Here is a 12,086-nt window from a genome sequence, read left to right as displayed (position 1 = left end):
CTTTTTTCAATGCTGATTTGAATGTCATTGACAAAATAGAGAACTGTCAAAGATTTTTTCGCAAACATCCTTTCAGAATTTAAAAGTAATCGTCGAAATAATCATCTAGTTTTTCAAAAATATCCATAATCTTATTACAATATCTTTGCTGGTAATGTAACGGATTACAGTTACCGGTTTTTGTAATCCCGTACATGTAATGGATTACATGTAAGGGATTACAGCTATCACAGGGATGAATGTACGGATTACATGTAATCCGTTACCCCCCAACCCTGAATGTAGTAGACTAAAAGTAAAAATTCTCAAAAATATAAATAGTAAAGTATAGATACCCCCCAAAAACTACTTTAGTAGTACTTTAAACTATTTGTACTTAAGTACTATACACCACTGGGGAAAATTGAGTTTTTATAGGCTTTTTGGATAAATGCTGAAAATAAGGTCTGTGGTAAACACACACTTAAGAAATCTTATCTGTTTTGTTCTATGAGATAATCTTAATCAACTAACTTCACTTTTAATTTTTTTAAGCATTTATGTAATAAAAAAAGGACATAAAGCACATAAAAGGCTTCACAATTCATAAAGATCATGTTAACTGACTGATATTATCTCATAGAACAAAACATATGATGTTTATTCCAAAACCCCATTCTTTCCCCATTCATTTTCCCCATATGAACGGCTGAATGAACCAGAGGTAACTCATATCTGTTTTTTAGGACTACAAGCTGGTGAGCTCTATTGGTATGACATCAATTACAATGTCATGTTCAAAGTTCACAATTTTACCAATTGTAGGTGAGAGCAGAACTACTTTGAAATAGTTTTGACCGTGTTTAAAACTTGGGAACATAAAACATGGGCTCTTTCACATTGTCTACACATGTGACATTGCAGTCTTATCAATACAGTGTAACAAGCAATCAGTTATCTGTAAATTGCGTGGCTCCATTGTAGAGGCTGTGCTTGTTATGTACTTTGTATCACTTGCTTGTTCTATGCAGATAAATGACCAAATGCTATACTGGCAGATTAACTCATTGTGTGCGGTGATGTTTAAAAACAACATGTTTATGTTATGCTTATAGATAAGCTAAAAATGTGCATGAGTAAGTGTTCATTATCATAATTGAGAGTGTGACGTCTCTCTGCTGCTCAGTAATGTACATTCATCCCTGTGATAGCTTTAGGGTTTGTTCACTGTACAAACTGTGTGCTTCCCCTCCATGCAATCTCCATAGTTTTATAATAACCTTTATAATAACCTCCATAGTCCTTGGTTTATGATAAGGTAATATAACACTTGTAGGCCTACTAATATCATTGAGATGTTTCATATTCTTAAAACATGGATACCCTCTGCCCCCTGCAAAAGGTTGACATGAAAAATGTGTTAAGCACTATATTTGAAAAAAAGAAGGTTTGCACTCGGGTAAAGGTTAATGAAGAATAATTAACAGGGAAAGGCTATTCTTCAGGTTTTGGCAATGCTACTACTGGAGCCTATAGGTGCATGTTAGTGGAGCAGTTCATGTTGAGAGAGAGAATGTGATAGAATCTGATTGTACTGCCAGTCCCTGTCCCTCAATCAATCAGATGTCAATCCTATGGTTTGGATAGGGCTTTTACATTACATTGAAAGTGTTGTTGCAGTATGGAGTGTGTATAAATGTATGGAAATAATGGAATGAAGAATGGAAGCTCTGTTCAGTCAAATTAATACAGTACTGCACAATGCTATGTAGGCCTATTACTATAATAATCAAAGTTAGATCATTATGACGGTCAAAGGTAAAAAATAAAGTCAATATAAAAATAAAAAACAGTTATGGAAGGAGAGTCGCTCTGAATGGGAGTCAAGTTAGATGACTGAATGTAATGTAAATGTTGAGCGGCTTCACTGCAGGTAGATTGTATGTTTAAATATTCACACCAAAAATCTAAACATCTGACCATATATGCTATATAACACTAGAGGGAGCCAGCAGAATTGCCTTTACTGGCATCTCAGTCTAGAGGCAGCCAACAAAGAGACTGATAGGGAGCCTACTGGCACCTAAACAGGTTGTTGAGGTGTCAGAGATTGTTACAGTTGGGGTATCTTAATTTGATCACTCTGTTGTCACTACGATTTTTTCTGAGCTTCAGGAAATTCAAATGAGCCTCGTGATTTACATAAATCCAGTGAAAACCTGCAGTTTTCTTTCTCTCTCTCTCGATCGAACTCTAAAGTACCAGACATAATAAATGTCCTACTATTGTAGGTCCTACTACTGCGACATTCAAATGTACAAAAATGTATCTGAAATGCAGCAATACACATTAACAACCATCATTTTATGTAGCTTAATAACACACAGTGGTGTGAAGTAACTTAAATACTTTGAAGTACTACTTCGTTTTTTTGGGTGTCTGTATTTCACTTTACTATTTATATTTTTGACAGCCTTTACTTTTACTCCACTATACACCCCCCCCCCCAAAAAAATGTTTACTTCTTACTTCCATACATTTTCCCTAGCACCCAAAAGTAGGCCTACAAGTTACTTTTTGAATGTTCAGAAAGGACAGTAATATGGTCTAATTCACGCATATGTCAGTATAACGTGTTGTCATCCCTACTACCTCTTATCTGGCAGACTCAGTAAACACAAATATTGTGTTTGTAAATGATGTCTGAGTGTTGCAGTGTACCCCTGCTGTCCATAAATACAATTTTAAAAAACGTTTAAAAAGTTGGCCGTTTGGTTTGCTTAATATAAGGAATTTGATGTATAGCATTTATTTTTACTTTGTACTTTTTCCACCACTGTACTTAACTACATTTAAAACCAGAGTACATTTATAACCAGATATTTTTCGACTTTTACTCAAGTAGTATTTTACTGGGTGACTTTCACTTCCATTGAGTCATTTTATATCAGGTATCTTTACTTTTACTCAAGTGTGACAATTGATTACTTTTTCCACCACTGATAACACACAATATATATGTTGATATCCACTACAACATACAAGTGTATCCAAAATACAGCCATAGGCTACACCTAAATTATAGCCTACTGTAGTCTATGAAAACTGATTTCCTGTTAGAAATTAATACTTTTTTTGACAGTAATCAAATCTTTCTGCTGCAGGATTATTTTACTCCTGCGACGAAACTGGTCAAATTAAGATCCTACATCTGTATGTGATGCACTGCACACAAAATACACTACCGTTCAAAAGTTTGGGGTCACTTAGAAATGTCCTTGTTTTTGAAGGAAAAGCACATTTTCTGTCCATTAAAATAACATAACATTGATCAGAAATACAGTGTAGACATTGTTAATATTGTAAATGACTATTGCTGGAAACAGCTGATTTGTTTATGGAATATCTACATAGGCGTACAGAGGCCCATTATCAGCAAACATCACTCCTGTGTTCCAATGGCACGTTGTGTTAGCTAATCCAAGTTTATCGTTTTAAAACGCTAATTGATCATTAGAAAACCCTTTTGCAATTATGTTAGCACAGCTGAAAACTGCTGTTCTGGTTAAATAAGCAATAAAACTGTCTTTAGACTAGTTGAGTATCTGGAGAATCAGCATTTGTGGGTTCGATTTCCTGCTCAAAATGGCCAGAAACAAATAACTTTCTTCTGAAACGTGTCAGTCTATTCTTGTTCTGAGAAATGAAGGCTATTGCATGCGAGAAATTGCCAAGAAACTGAAGATCTCATACAGCGCTGTGTACTACAGGAAAAACTTGGATTAGCTAACACAACGTGCCATTGGAAAACAGGAGTGATGGTTGCTGATAATGGGCCTCCGTACGCCTACGTAGATATTCCATTAAAAAGCAGCCATTTTATGACTACAATAGTCATTTACAACATTAATATCTACACTGTATTTCTGATCAATTTGATGTTAATTTAATGGACAAAAAAAATGTGCTTTTCTTTCAATAACAAGGAAATTTCTAAGTGACCCCAAACTTTTGAAAAAGTGTGTATATATATATATATATATATATATATATATATGTCCCCATAGAGGAAGAGGCAACTACGCTTTTAAAAATCCATGGAAAGAGCAAATGGCACTTTTACAATTCATGTTCATAGCAACGAGAACAACATTTATACTGTATTGTATGTACAGTAATTACCGTGGTTTAAATGTGCAGGGTGTCATGTACAGTATGTATTGCAGTGTTCAGAAAGTAAGAGCAAAACATTTTAGCAGGCCCCCTCATGATATTGCTGATAATTGTTTCATTTTAATGTTAATTTCCTCAAATTCTGCCCATTTTGCCATGGGGTGTAGATAACATTTTGCCATTTTAAAGCAAGTTTGCTATAATTCTGAACATTTTGCCATTTTAAAGCAAGTTTGCTATAATTCTGAACATTTTGCCATTGAGCGGAGAGAAGATTTAGCAATGTTATGTCATGGAATTCAACTTATTTTTACATGGGGTGTAGAGATAAATGTGCAGTTTTACAGCTAATTTCCTGCAATTCTACACATTTTGCCATAGGATGGAGGCAAATGTTTGCAGTTTTTAATATAATAAGTGAGGATCAATGGGCCCCACCCCGCTTGGTAATTCGACCATGCTTACTACTCGTTTAGATAGCTGGCTGCTAGACTAATTTACCAATCCAAAATAAAATAGCTGACATGGGCTAATTGAGTGAGTTCTAATTGTCACGGCCGTCTGAGGAAGAAGTGGACCAAAACGCGGCGGAGTTCGGGTTCGTCATATTTAATTAAACGAACATTATGCAATTTACAAAACAACAAAAACTGACAGCCAACACAGTCCTGTCAGGTACAAGCACAATGACATGAACAATTACCCACAAACCCACAAGGCAAAGTAGGCAACTTATGTGTGACTCCCAATCAGCCACAACCCTCTACAGCTGTGCCTGATTGGAAGTCACACGGCCAAAATTAATGAAACAATAAAAAACACAGACTCTTCCGCCACGTCCTGACCCAACTACACCCTCTACTGGTCAGGACGTGACAGTACCCCCCCACCCCCCCTCAAAGGTGCATACCCTGAAATGCACCTACACAAAACACAGAAAATCCCCAACAAAAATAAACACCTAAACAATAAGGGAGGGAAGGGAGGGTGGCTGCCGTCACCGACGGCACTGTGCTACACCCCCCCTCCCCAACCCACCTATATCAGGAGGTGGCTCCGGTTCTGGCCGTTCCGGGCAGTCGGGCCACTCTGGCAGTTCGAGGCAGTCTGACCAGTCTGGCAGCTCGGGACAGTCTGGGCAGTCTGGCAGCTCGGGACAGTCTGGCAGCTCGGGACAGTCTGGGCAGTCTGGCAGCTCGGGACAGTCTGGGCAGTCTGGCAGCTCTGGACAGTCTGGGCAGTCTGGCAGCTCTGGACAGTCTGGGCAGTCTGGCAGCTCGGGACAGTCTGGGCAGTCTGGCAGCTCCGGCAGTTCAGGGCAGTCTGGCAGCTCCGGCAGTTCAGGGCAGTCTGGCAGCTCCGGCAGTTCAGGGCAGTCTGGCCACTCCGGCAGTTCAGCGCAGTCTGGCCACTCCGGCAGTTCAGCGCAGTCTGGCCACTCCGGCAGTTCAGCGCAGTCTGGCCACTCCGGCAGTTCAGCGCAGTCTGGCCACTCCGGCAGTTCAGCGCAGTCTGGCCACTCCGGCAGTTCAGCGCAGTCTGACCTCTCTGGCGACTGTTGACTGGCGGGCAGCTCTGACGACTGTTGACTGGCGGGCAGCTCTGACGACTGTTGACTGGCGGGCAGCTCTGACGACTGTTGACTGGCGGGCAGCTCTGACGACTGTTGACTGGCGGGCAGTTCTGACGACTGTTGACTGGCGGGCAGCTCTGACGACTGCTGACTGGCGGGCAGCTCTGGTGATGGTTGACTGGCGGGCAGCTCTGACGACTGTTGACTGGTGGGCAGCTCTGACGACTGTTGACTGGCGGGCAGCTCTGCCGACTGTTGACTGGCGGGCAGCTCTGACGACTGTTGACTGGCGGGCAGCTCTGACGACTGTTGACTGGCGGGCAGCTCTGACGACTGTTGACTGGCGGGCAGCTCTGACGACTGTTGACTGGTGGGCAGCTCTGACGACTGTTGACTGGCGGGCAGCTCTGCCGACTGTTGACTGGCGGGCAGCTCTGGCGACTGTTGACTGGCGGGCAGCTCCTGCCCCGTCACACAGCCCTTGTGCCCCCCCCTAAAAAATTCTTGGGGGTGCCTCTCGGTCTCCCAGTCCTTGCCAGCCTTCTTCCGCTGCTTGGTCCTGTGAAGGTGGGTAATTCTGTCACGGCCGTCTGAGGAAGAAGTGGACCAAAACGCGGCGGAGTTCGGGTTCGTCATATTTAATTAAACGAACACTATGCAATTTACAAAACAACAAAAACTGACAGCCAACACAGTCCTGTCAGGTACAAGCACAATGACATGAACAATTACCCACAAACCCACAAGGCAAAGTAGGCAACTTATGTGTGACTCCCAATCAGCCACAACCCTCTACAGCTGTGCCTGATTGGAAGTCACACGGCCAAAATTAATGAAACAATAAAAAACACAGACTCTTCCGCCACGTCCTGACCCAACTACACCCTCTACTGGTCAGGACGTGACACTAATGCACCTTGTGTATTCTATTATTCGAACTCTCAACAGTAAGCTGAGACCAACTGAGTTCCTAAAAAAATGTATAATAATAATAATACATTGACATTTTGTTGTTGTGAAATTGCCCCAGGCCGCCAGTTGCCCATCCCTGTTCTAAGTGTCACAGGCCGGCTCATAGCCTGTGGCAAAAAAATGATGGGACAGGAACAGGTATAGGCCAATCAAAAAGGTTCTTTATTATAAACCAAAAACTATTAACTTTAAACAAGGAAAAAGGAATGAGGTGTGGAAATGTCATAATGTAGGGTCTATGTAAAGTGCATGGATGCATGAATCTGTGTGTGTGAATATGACTGAGTGGAAACTACGTAAAACTACAAAGGAACAAACAAAACAGGATCATACCTGGAGTAGCAGGGAGAGAGAGAAGTGGTTAGTGAAGCAGTTTAAATACCCTGAGCCCAGGTGGCTCCAATCACTAACGACCCTCCTCTGCCTGCAGGAGGAACCGCCCCTGCACTGCAGACATAAGTGAAAGTGAAAATTGAATGGCCATATCAAGTAACTTTCGGTTTAAGTCCTGGATTTCCCCTTGTTTTGTGAGATGAAAAACAAAGTAACATATTGTTCTGTCAGTGGATTTAGGCAGAGAAAGGAAGAGGAGCTGACATTTTTTTTCCGTTGCGACTTATGATTAAAAGGTAAAGAAAAATTATTGTATGTCATTGATATGCTTGCATATTGATAGATCAATGTTTTAAGTAAATCAAGTTGTTCATAATCGATCTTTGAACCGTGTTCCTTGATTCGTAAGATAACAGTATGAATCTTCACAAGGAATCACTTTAAATGTGGATGATATAGCAACCAATGAAAAGGCATGTTCCTGGACGTTGTAAAGAGTAAAAGCGCCCTTTACTTACAATAGACCTTCCTGATTTTCACTGACCCTCTTTACTGTAATGTTCTGTTTCCCTAGCCACTCAGAGGACAGTTGATAATGAGTGGCTCACTGCTGCTTGCACAGGTAAGCTGCACACTTCCACAGAGACAGAGTATAAAGTCACCGTCTTGCACTATCACTATTTTTGGTACCAAGCAAGCTGGGCTGTCCAGTGCAAGACCTATATGACAGCATTAAGTTATTACGAGGTACAGTGCATTCGGAAAGTATTCAGACCCCTTGATCTTTTCCACATTTTGTTACATTATAACCTTATTCTAAAATTGATGAAATCGTTTTTTTTTACACATCAATCTACTCACAATACCCCATAATGACAAAGCAAAAACAGGTTTTTAGAAATGTCTGCTAATTTATTAAAAATCAAAAACTGAAATATCACATGTACACAAGTATTCAGACCCTTTACTCAGTACTTTGTTGAAGCACCTTTGGCAGCGATTACAGCCTTGAGTCTTCTTGGGTATGACGCTACAAGCTTGACACACCTGTATTTGGGGAGTTTCTCTCATTCTTCTCTGCAGATCCTCTCAAGCTCTGTCAGGTTGGATGGAGAGCGTTGCTGCACAGCTATTGTCAGGTCTCTCCAGAGATGTTCAATCAGTTTCAAGTCCGGTCTCTGGCTGGGCCACTCAAGGACATTCAAAGACTTGTCCCGAAGCCACTCCTGCATTGTCTTGGCTGTGTGCTTAGGGTCATCCTGTCGGAAGGTGAATCTTCGCTCTGGAGAAGGTTTTCATCAAGGAGCTCTCTGTATTTTGCTCCGTTCATCTTTACCTCAATCTTGACTAGTCTCCCAGTCCCTGCTGGTGAAAAACATCCCCACAGCATGATGCTGCCACCACCATGCTTCACCATAGAGATGGTGCCAGGTTTCCTCCAGACGTGATGCTTGGCATTCAGGCCAAAGAGTTCAATTTTAGTTTCATCAGACCAGAGAATCTTGTTTCTCACGGTCTGAGAGTCTTTAGGTGCCTTTTGGCAAACTCCAAGCAGACTGTCATGTACCTTTTACTGAGGAGTGGCCTCCGTCTGGCCACTCTACCATAAAGGCCTGATTGGTGGAGTGCTGCAGAGATGGAAGTTTCCTGCTTCTGGAAGGTTCTCTCATCTCCACAGAGGAACTCTAGAGCTCTGTCAGAGTGACCATCGGGTTCTTGGTCACCTCCCTGACCAAGGCCCTTCTCCCTCGATTGCTCAGTTTGGCCGGGCGGCCAGCTCTAGGAAGAGTCTTGAGTGGTTCCAAACTTCCATTTAAGAATGATAGAGGCCAATGTGTTCTTTTAAGAAAACAATTATTTAACTAGGCAAGTCAGTTAAGAACAAATTCTTATTTACAATGACGGCCTAGGAACAGTGGGTGAAACTGCCTTGTTCAGCGGCAGAACGACAGATTTTTACTTTGTCAGCTCAGGGATTCGATCTAGCAACCTTTTGGTTGCAACACTCTAACCACTAGGCTACCTGCCCCCCTTTTCTTGGGGACCTTCAACGCTGCAGAAATGTTTTGGTACCCTTCCCCAGATCTGTGCCTCGACAACATCCTGTCTCGGAGCCCTACGAACAATTCCTTCGACCTCATGGCTTGGTGTTTGCTCTGACATGCACTGTTAACTGTGTTGACAAATGTATACATTTGCAAAATGTCTAAAAAACTGTTTCTGTTTTGTCATTATGGGGTATTGTGTGTAGATTGCTGAGGACATTATTTTATTTAATCCATTTTAGAATAAGGCTGTAACGTAACAAAATGTGGAAAAAGTCAAGGGGTCTGAATACTTTCCAGATGCACTGTATATAACAGGTAATCTCACAGATAATGGTTTATGACATTGTACGCCTCTCCCCTCCCCACTCCTCACCAGTCCATTCCTCCATCCCCACTGAAGTGCCCTTGCTGCCACCAGGCTGGGGCCAGAAAGGTCAAAGGTCAGCGTGCTGTGTGTCAACGCTGCTCCGAGGCCCTGCACCGTGTCTACCAGTTCTGCTGGGCCTGTGGGAGGGAGTGGCCTCAGTCAGGAGGAACCCTGGAGGGCCAAGGGAGCCATTCCTCCTGCCCTTTGCCAGGCTGTGCCCTCAGGGCTGCCCTCCTCTCCCCAGAGGTCATAGCTGATCCCTACAGTTCAGCCAAGGGATGCCCCTTCTTCAGGGCCTGTCCTGGCTGTAAGGCCCTCCTCACTCACACCGGAAAGGGATGTCCCAATATCGTCTGTCCACACTGCCATAAAGTGTTCTGCTTCCGCTGCTTGAAGGGCTATTTTGAGTATGATGATTTTTTGGAGTCCCATGTACAATGCACTGTGGTGGGTAACAGTCAGTCTCTCCGAGAGTTGGGAATGTAGAGGCTATGGCACATGGTCTTTGGAACATTAATTAATGCCTCATTCATTATCACTTGCCTCATTCATTATCATATTGATTGTAATTACTCCTGGAAATATTACACAAATTATATTGTACAAAGACAGTAAATTGCTATGCTTCATTATTGTCCATTTTTCCTCAGTTGTCTGCATGCTATTCAAGTAAAATATTAATAAATCCAGAAGTTATAATTTGTGTTCTGAGACCAGTCATGAGTTTCTGAATATCAGGGTGGAGGAGATTAACATGTTTTTGTGGCCTATTATGGGTTCAGCAATCATATCACAGACAGTTTATAATCAGGTGGCCATTTATAAACACTCCTCCCATCCACAGATGGTGGAACCTCCATTCTAGTCTTATCACACCTGACTAGTGTTCTGAGAATGGTCATATTTTTGGCCTCTGACATGTCTATATACAGCCATGTTATAACTCAATCATACATAACTGACACCTAATACATAATGCATTTGTAGGTTGGAATGTTGTTGAATAAATTCAATAAAAGATAATAATTCGTTAATTTTACACAAAAATAATGTAACAAATCTGTTGAAATGGCACTGTGGATGTATTAGACTTCAGAATCGCATTGGGTACTGTCATACCCTGATCAGTTTCACCTGTCCTTGTGACTGTCTCCACCCCCTCCAGGTGTCGCCTGTTATCCCTGGCGTATATATCTCTGTGTTTCCTGTCTCTCTGTGCCAGTTCGTCTTGTACAGTGGGGGGGAAAGTATTTGATCCCCTGCTGATTTTGTACGTTTTCCCACTGACAAAGAAAGGATCAGTCTATAATTTTAATGGTAGGTTTATTTGAACAGTGAGAGACAGAATAACAACAAAAATATCCAGAAAAACGCATGTCAAAAATGTTATAAATTGATTTGCATTTTAAGTATTTTACCCCCTCTCAATCAGAAAGACTTCAGGCTCCCAGGTGTCTTTTATACAGGTAACAAACTGAGATTAGGAACACACTCTTAAAGGGAGTGCTCCTGACCGCAGCTTGTTACCTGTAAAAAAGACACCTGTCCACAGAAGCAATCAATCAATCAGATTCCAAACTCTCCACCATGGCCAAGACCAAAGAGCTCTCCAAGGATGTCAGGGACAAGATTGTAGACCTACACAAGGTTGGAATGGGCTACAAGACCATCGCCAAGCAGCTTGGTGAGAAGGTGACAACATTTGGTGCGATTATTCGCAAATGGAAGAAACACAAAATAACTATCAATATCCCTCGGCCTGGGGCTCCATGCAAGATCTCACCTCGTGGAGTTGCAATGATCATGAGAACGGTGAGGAATCAGCCCAGAACTATACGGGAGGATCTTGTCAATGATCTCAAGGCAGCTGGGACCATAGTCACCAAGAAAACAATTGGTAACACACTACGCCGTGAAGGACTGAAATCCTGCAGCACCCGCAAGGTCCCCCTGCTCAAGAATACATATACATGCCCGTCTGAAGTTTGCCAATGAACATCTGAATGACTCAGAGGACAACTGGTGAAAGTGTTGTGGTCAGATGAGACCAAAATGGAGCTCTTTGACATCAACTCAACTCGCCGTGTTTGGAGGAGGAGGAATGCTGCCTATGACCCCAAGAACACCATCTCCACCGTCAAACATGGAGGTGGAAACATTATGCTTCGGGGGTGTTTTTCTGCTAAGGGGACAGGACAACTTCACCGCATCAAAGGGACAATGTAACGGGGCCATGTGCCGTCAAATCTTGGGTGAGAACCTCCTTCCCTCAGCCAGGGCATTGAAAATGGATCGTGGATGAGTATTCCAGCATGACAATGACCCAAAACACACGGCCAAGGCAACAAAGGAGTGGCTCAAGAAGAAGCACATTAAGGTCCTGGAGTGGCCTAGCCAGTCTCCAGATCTTAATCCCATAGAAAATCTGTGGAGGGAGCTGAAGGTTCGAGTTGCCAAACGTCAGCCTTGAAACCTTAATGACTTGGAGGAGATCTGCAAAGAGGAGTGGGACAAAATCCCTCCTGAGATGTGTGCAAACCTGGTGGCCAACTACAAGAAATGTCTGACCTCTGTCATTGCCAACAAGGGTTTTGCCACCAAGTACTAAGTCATGTTTTACAGAGGGGTCAAATACTTATTT

Source organism: Salmo trutta, chromosome 19 (genome assembly GCF_901001165.1).
Source record: "Salmo trutta chromosome 19, fSalTru1.1, whole genome shotgun sequence".
Taxonomy (NCBI): Eukaryota; Metazoa; Chordata; class Actinopteri; order Salmoniformes; family Salmonidae; genus Salmo; species Salmo trutta.
Note: the sequence above shows the minus strand (reverse complement) of the source record.